We start from the raw sequence: 7294 nt of genomic DNA, 5'->3' as shown, positions 1-7294 counted from the left end.
CAGTGACACACTTTTCCAGCAGCAGGCACGTTGATCTTGGTGCGCCTGCGCGTCGCTAAGGCTGTCGGGATTTGTAGTCCGCTGGCAAAGTAGGCTGACTTCTCCCTTTTCTGCTTTGCAAGAGCTCTTGCCAGCCGGGGAGGTGCTGAGAGCCCGGTCGGGCGAGAGCGCTGAAGAATCTGGATGGTGTGTTTGAAAAGCCCGTATGGCAGAGGCATGTGAATTCCTGGGGCGGGACTAAAGGCTTGCCTGCTCCTGGGAAAGCTAAGCTAGCTCTGCAAACCCTTTCTGCAAACCTTGCAAACGTGAGGACTTCACGTGATTGCAGGACTGACCTCGCCTTGAGGTTACTGGTGACACAGAGGGAGAGACAAGTAGGGAGCGGGGGAGGGGAGGAGAGCTATCCTTGGACTCAGAGCTTAGCTGAACTTTTACTATAGGACCAAGTCCTGAGAACTAAAGGACTTTTCCTTTCTGTTCCCCTTAGGGAGAGCACCCCTAGGGAAGGGAGTTGTCATGGGGGCAGGGATGTCCCTAAGGAGTCTCTGTTGCTTATATGACACTGCCCCACCCACTCAAGGTGACTTTAGGGTGAGTCATTTCCCTTTATCTGGGAAATAAAAAGGACAAGGGAGGGGAGCTTTATGGTGAAAGTGCTTTGAGGTCCTAAAATAATGGAGGCCTGAGGTGATACAGGAGTCAGGGCAGAATGACACCCTCTCCCCTACTCCCACTCCATCCCCCAGTGTTTGAGGGAAGCTATGGATTCCACAGAAGGTAACTCACAAGAAAATACAAAGACTATTTTAACCCTGCCCCTCTTTACTGATGAGGAAACAAAGCTTAGAAGTGTCTGGGCCAAGGTCAGCCGTCCACTGCTTGCTTCATCTGCCAAACCTAAATAAATATCAGCAACAGGGGAAGATGAGCAAATGGACAGAGGCTAGAAAGAGCCAGCATCTCCCTTGGATCAACCACTACCCCATGGTGAAATCGGGGTCTTAAATAGAGGTCTATGCTGTCTGAGGACTTGCGTCACGAAGAGATGGGAGCATCTCCTCTAGCAGCCCAGCGCGCCAAGCCACCTGTTCATTCCTCCTCCTGCCATGCTTCTAGGGAGAGTCTGTGTTTTGTTTTCTTCTCTCAGGCCCCAAACACACACACACAGGCAGCTCCTGTGGCAGCAGCACCCATAGGCAGCAGGACACAGGACAGTCAATGAAGAGGTGGGCACCAAGGAAGGAGCAAGCTGGGCGAGGAAAAGTGAGCAAGCTGAAAGGACAGTGGGGTGACTGAAGGGGGACAGCCAAGCCACTGACATGACCACTGACCCCCCGATTCCTAGCAGAAAACAGCCTCCCTAGAATAGGTTCCTTAGAATGGCCTGAATTTAGTTTTGTTTCTCTGCCCCCAAGAAGAGTAGGAAAGGGCAATGGGCTCTTCCCTGGTCTGCCCTGGCCATTTTGCCTAGAGCTGGGAAGATGCAGCCCAATGTGGGAGGGCTGGGAGGGGCTAGATGAACAAGGAAAGAGGCTTTTCAGGAAAACTTGGTTCTGAACTTGGCCTCCTCCCCCCTGGGCTCCAGAGGGGAAGCTGGGACAGACCGGACTTGAGCTGCCCTGTCCTGCCTTGCCTGCTTTCTGTCCCCTTCTGGACTACTCGCCAAAGCTGGGGGCAGAGCCCAGGGGCCTGCCAGGACCTAATTCTGAATCAGGACCCCGCAGCCCCAGTGCCACTGCTAACACACTCCCGGCCCTGCCTTGGGTCCTCTTCCTCCTGAAAACTCAGAGCTAACTTGGCTGCTGCAGAGGCCAGCCTGCCCACCCCCCACCCCTCCCACTGGCCGGTCTTTATCCCTATAGGGGGATCAGGGGTCAAGACTCACTCCCCAAGTTTGCAGCCAATGAGAGGAGGAAGCAGCAAGAACTGAAATTCAGTCAGCCTAACTCCTCTTGGCAAGAAGCTGGGTTGTTTTTGCAGTCTGCTGAGGTCTGGAGGCGGAGGCTGGGAGGAGGGCGCAGCAACAGGGGCGGTCACCTCTGCTCCCTCCTTCCTCTATGCTTCTAATAGGCCCCTTCCTTTTCTCCCTGACAAAGCAGTAATATTAGGGTCTTCGTTTTACAATTGGAGAGGGCACAGAAGAATAAAGAGGCAGGGCTCTTCCTGGGCTCCAGAAGTTTCTAGCCAATTCACCCTGCTACTCTTCTCCCTGCCAATAGCTGCTGGGAGAAGGGCAGATACTGGGGGACCCAGAGCTACCAAAAGGAGCAGCAGGGAAAGGCTGGATTGTCTGACCTTTAGGAATTTGAAGTAGACTCCAACTGGGCCTCTCTTTGACCTCCACCTTGACAACCATTAGACAACAGGCATCACAGCACAGCCTCCTGCCAGCTGGACATTCCAATTCCAGCTCAGTTCACTGCTGCATGCACACACAAGAAGGGACTGAACTCTTAAACACTGCTCAGATTGGATCTGCGTGGAACTGACATATAACAAGACCTGGGATAGTAAGGCAGGGTTCTGGCTCCACACTGGATACATTTCTACCCCAAAATGCCTAGGGTTCTGGGGGTCTGACTCCACCATTGAGGGGCAGGATTGGATCGTGTGTGTCCAAATCAATCTTAAATATATCTCCTGGTGGAGCCTCCCTGGGGGCTCAGGGGTTTAAAGGCTCAGTACTATCAAGCTATCAACAGCCACTGTGGCCTGAGTTCAATCCTCAGCTGGCTGGGGAGCTGACCCACATGGCGCAGCAGACCTCTCCTGTCTCCCTGCTGCTCCCCTTAGCAGTGTATTTCAGTACATCTGCCTGTTCTGCTCCCCACTCTGTCTCTGGTGAACCCTCTCACCCCCCACACCCTCTCACCCCCCACACCTCTGGCCTGCATTTCGGCACCTATATACATAAATAATTTTTTTTTTTATCCTGGCTTTCTTTGGACTGGGGAGGAGAGCAGAGAGAAGAGAAAAGAAAGATACAGAGTTCTACGCTTTGGTCAGAGTGTGTCTGTGACTGTAGGATGATGAATGACTGCATGGGGGTAAGTGTGAGTGGGATGAGTGTGTGTTGGATGTGCGTGTTTGATCCAAGATCTGGTCTCCTTGCCAGCAGGCTGTGCTGGGTAATAGGGCAACGCCCTGTGCAAATCCTGGGTGGCCTAAATCTTGGGCCAACTGTTTGACTGACTGAGGGTGGGTCCTTGCTGGTAACCAGGTCAGGCTTCAGTAGGTGATTTCCCTTCCCCCTCTTTTCTTACCAAACCAACCACTACCCAGGGTAGTAACCTGCCTGCCTAGGTGATGCAAATCTGAGACAGAAACCTCTGGGGTGCCAGAATCAAAGAACCAGCCCATGCCTGGGAGAGACTCATTCCCTCCCCTGTTAGGCCCTCTACCTAGTCCTTAAAAGGGCAGCTGGCTTTCCCTATCCCACACCAAGCTTTGATATCTTGGGAGAGAATTTCCAGAACATATTACTGGAGGGTCAAAGTCTAAGTTGATTTGTCTTTGAGGGACATGGAGAAAGAGGGTGAGGCATGATGTATGGTTGAGTTGCCTCAGATTCTCTCTTGACCTGGCTACTCCTTTTCTAGAGAAAGGAAACAATGTGTGTTAAGTATCAACTGTATACCAGGCAGGATGCTAAGTGCTTTGCACATGTGTCATTTAATATCCACAACCAGCCTATATAGTCCCTCTCATTCTTAGAGTTGGGGAATCTGAGACTTAGAGATTTTTTTAGACCTTTATTAACTTCCCAGGATGCTAGAGACTACCTGATATGTCAGGAACCCAGGAACCTGTATTTGCGTGGCACTGTACTTAAGAAGATTGAAAACATGTTGTAAAGAATAGTAGAGTTGGCCCTCCCTGGTGGCTCAGCGGGTTAAAGCACTGCACTGAGAAGCTAAAGCCACTTCCGCATGAGTTCGATCCCCGCCTGCCCCGGAGGTGACCACATGGCGTGGCAGACCTCTCCTGACCCGCCCGCTGCTCCCCTCAGCAGTGTACTTCCTCCATCTGCCTGTTCTGCTCCCCGCTCTGTCTCTGGTGAAGCCTCTCACCGCCTCTGAGCCTCTGGCCTGTACCCCAGTTCTGTATGTACAAATAAATAAATCTTTAAAAAAAAAAAAAAAAAGAATAGTAGAGTTGATGGAAATCACTGAAGGAACTAAAACTCCCCCTAGCTAGTTCTCAGAACCACCACTATTAAGACTCAGTGAAAATGGTGATGGGATCTCCCTGATGTTAGATCTCAGTGCTACCACTGCAAAGGCCAGCCATGCTGGCCTGATCAGCCCGTCAAGACAGCCTGAGTTAGATTCCAGACCAGGTGGAGGAGCAGCAGGCAGGACAGGAGAGGTCTATTGCACCATGTGGGTCAGCTCCCTGGCTGGCCTGGGGATCAAACTCATGTCACAGTGGCTGGCGATAGCTTGATACTACGGATACTTTAAGCCCCTGAGCCACCAGGAAAGAGAACTCTCTTTTTGACCTGAGCCACTGAAGTTGGGCTCTGCAGCTGGTGACTAGGTCAGAGGGCCCTTTAAAACACCATGGTGTTTCCTTCCAGCAGGTGTATTAGGAAGGATCTGTACAACTGGGGCGTGGAAAGCCACTAAGGACAGACAGAAGTGGTGTGAAAAGTCTTAAAGAAAACATCCCATCTCTCCCATTTACCTGCAAGAGCAATGTACACCTCTAAAACAGCCATTCAAAAGCCACCTGGGTCAATGCTGCTTCAACAGAAATTTGGGGGGAAACCAAAGGAGGGTCCCCTCTCAGAGCCCAGGACCCCACCCACATCACTGGATCCTGGAGGTGGCATGAGCTGTCCTTGTCAGGAAAAGGCTAAGCCCTGGATCGCCCTCTTTCTGGCATGGGTTCCTCCTCCTGGGCTGGTGAGAGGGGTGGCATCCAGCACATTCCATGCCAAGACCATCCTGTTTGCTGTGCTACTGCTACAGCCCACTGGTGATGTCACTTCAGGGTCCATGAACCTGCCTCTTGACTGTCCTTGAGCCTCTGCAGGCCTGAGAGGCAGGAGTATGTGTGCATGTGTGTCGGGATGTGGGGTGGGGGGATATGCCTGTGTGCCTGCGTCTTGTCCCCTTTCTGTACCCCAAGCCCTATCTCAAATCTTCTTATCCAGCATCTCCCCGCTCCTTGGCCCTTTGCAGATGTCCATGCTGCTGCCTGAGCTCACAGTCTTTGTGAGCAGGATGGCCCTTGGAGGAGCCAGGGCCGAGGCAGGCAACAGGGGCCCTGTGTGGATCCTGGAAAGCTTACATAAACACTGGATGGGTGGGGAGGGGAGAGGGGGGTGCAGTGGGCTGCCAAAAGAGGATAAAAGCAACCCCTACCCCTCCAGCTCAGCCTGCCTAGAAAGAAGGAACAAGCCTCCTTTTCCCTCCTCTCATCCCTCTCCTCTGTTTTGCAGCTGTTAGTTGGGCTGGAAAGACTGCAGTATCTTGAGGGGTGAGGGGGGTTGGGATTGCAGGGGGGCTGCAGGGGAAGGAGAGAGAGGATGCTGTGAGCAATTTCACAAATTTGGGATCCCTCCCCTTCTTCTAAATTGGGGGGGGAGGGGAGAGAAACAATTTGTCAGAGATTTTCAATGCCACAGGAAGGAGCTTTGGCTCATTAGAATGCGCAGTTTGCACCCTGAAAAAAAATCTGTGCTGGTTGCAAAAATGCAGACGTGTGTAGGGGCACAGTGGAGATTTAAAAAAAAAAAAAAGTGCTAGCTCTGCAATGCAGGATCTGCAAAGTTTTGGTGCGGGAGGGAAATGTGGGTCGCGCTCATTTAGTTTGCTTGTTCCTGCTAACCTACTGTCCGCCTGACTCCAGCAGTCCCCCATCCCAGCAAGAGGCACCATGGCTCAGAAATGGGGTCACAGGTTGGGGACCAGAGCACAGGGCTGGCACTGGGGTGCGGGGTTAGAGGGAGAAGTCCCTGTGGGGCTTGGAGGGCCAGGTCAGTGGAGGGCACACTGGAGGGCACGGAGATTGAACTTGTCTTTGGTGCCTGTGTTTATCCCAGCACACACACACACACACACACACACACACTCCTCCCAGAGGGACTTTGCCTTTTGGAGATTGAACTTGTCTTTGGTGCTTGTGTTTATTCCAGCACACACACACACACACACACACACTCCTCCCAGAGGGACTTTGCCTTTTCTGACCCCTAACCCTGCAAATCACCTTGCCGAAGAAAACCTGGCTTCCTGCCCCTGAACCCACAAATCCCTGAATTCTCCTTGTTCTAATCCTGGAATGAGGACTTGTTACATCAGTGTGGCATCCTCCTCCCTAAAATCAGGTAGCCCGATGTGGGGTGTGCAGGCTGCAAGGAAACCAGTCTTGGTGCGGGGGACTGCATCCTCATATAATGACAGAGGGCTGGCTGGTGCCATTCTGTACTCTCGGCTTGGGGAGGCCTCTGTTCCCTGGGGCCTAGGGGCTACCTGGGAGAAGAATCTACCTGGGGAGAAGATATATTCTTTCCAGGGTGCTTGCTTCCCCGGTGGCTCAGGAAAAACAAAAGGAGCCAGCAGCAGGATAAAGAACCAGGAGTCAGGGAGTCACAGCCGCGTGCCCTTTCACCCCTTCCCCATCTCAGGCCGGTGAGGGACAGGGTTCGGTGTTTGTGCACGGAGACTCACGCGGGCCGCTCGGGTCACATGGCCTGGGCACGTGCAGCCTGCTCCATTTCTACCACAACAACTCGCTCATAAACAGCCCGGCTGCTGCGGCGCTGGCGGTGGAGACATGTGCTAGCGAGGGGGTGGGGCACGTGGCCCAGCCGGAGCGGAGCAGGCAAGGCTCTGGCTCGGCAGCACCGCCTCTCCCCTCCCCGCGCTGGCGCAGCCTGCCACAGGAAATTCCTAGTGCTCAGCCGCTGCTGCTGTTGCTGCAAAACATGTTTGGGGAAGTGACTTTCAATAAGCATGGGGTCGGTGGAGTCTCTGAAAAAGGACAGGCTGCATACTCTTTCAGGCTCCAGCTCCAGAACCATTGATGCCTGCTCCTGCCCTGTCTTTCCCAGCGCCCTGTACCCTCCTGCAGGGCAGAGCAGGAGTCATGTGTTCAGGGCTCTCACATGCTGCTTCTTTCTAAATTCGGTGCCAGCCAGAGCCCCATAGTGAGCTCTGGAGTGAGGGGCCGGGGTTCTCAGATCCACCCGTGGTCCCAGGTGGGTTAGCATGGCCCGGGACCTGTTGGCAGCGCACATGCTTGGGCCCTACCAGGCCCACTGAATCAGAAACTCTGGGTCGGCGTG

The sequence above is a fragment of the Condylura cristata genome, unplaced genomic scaffold, assembly GCF_000260355.1.
Source record: "Condylura cristata isolate star-nosed mole 26May11 unplaced genomic scaffold, ConCri1.0 scaffold00017, whole genome shotgun sequence".
Taxonomy (NCBI): domain Eukaryota; kingdom Metazoa; phylum Chordata; class Mammalia; order Eulipotyphla; family Talpidae; genus Condylura; species Condylura cristata.
The sequence above is the reverse complement of the archived record's forward strand: the minus strand, read 5'-3'. Positions refer to the sequence as shown.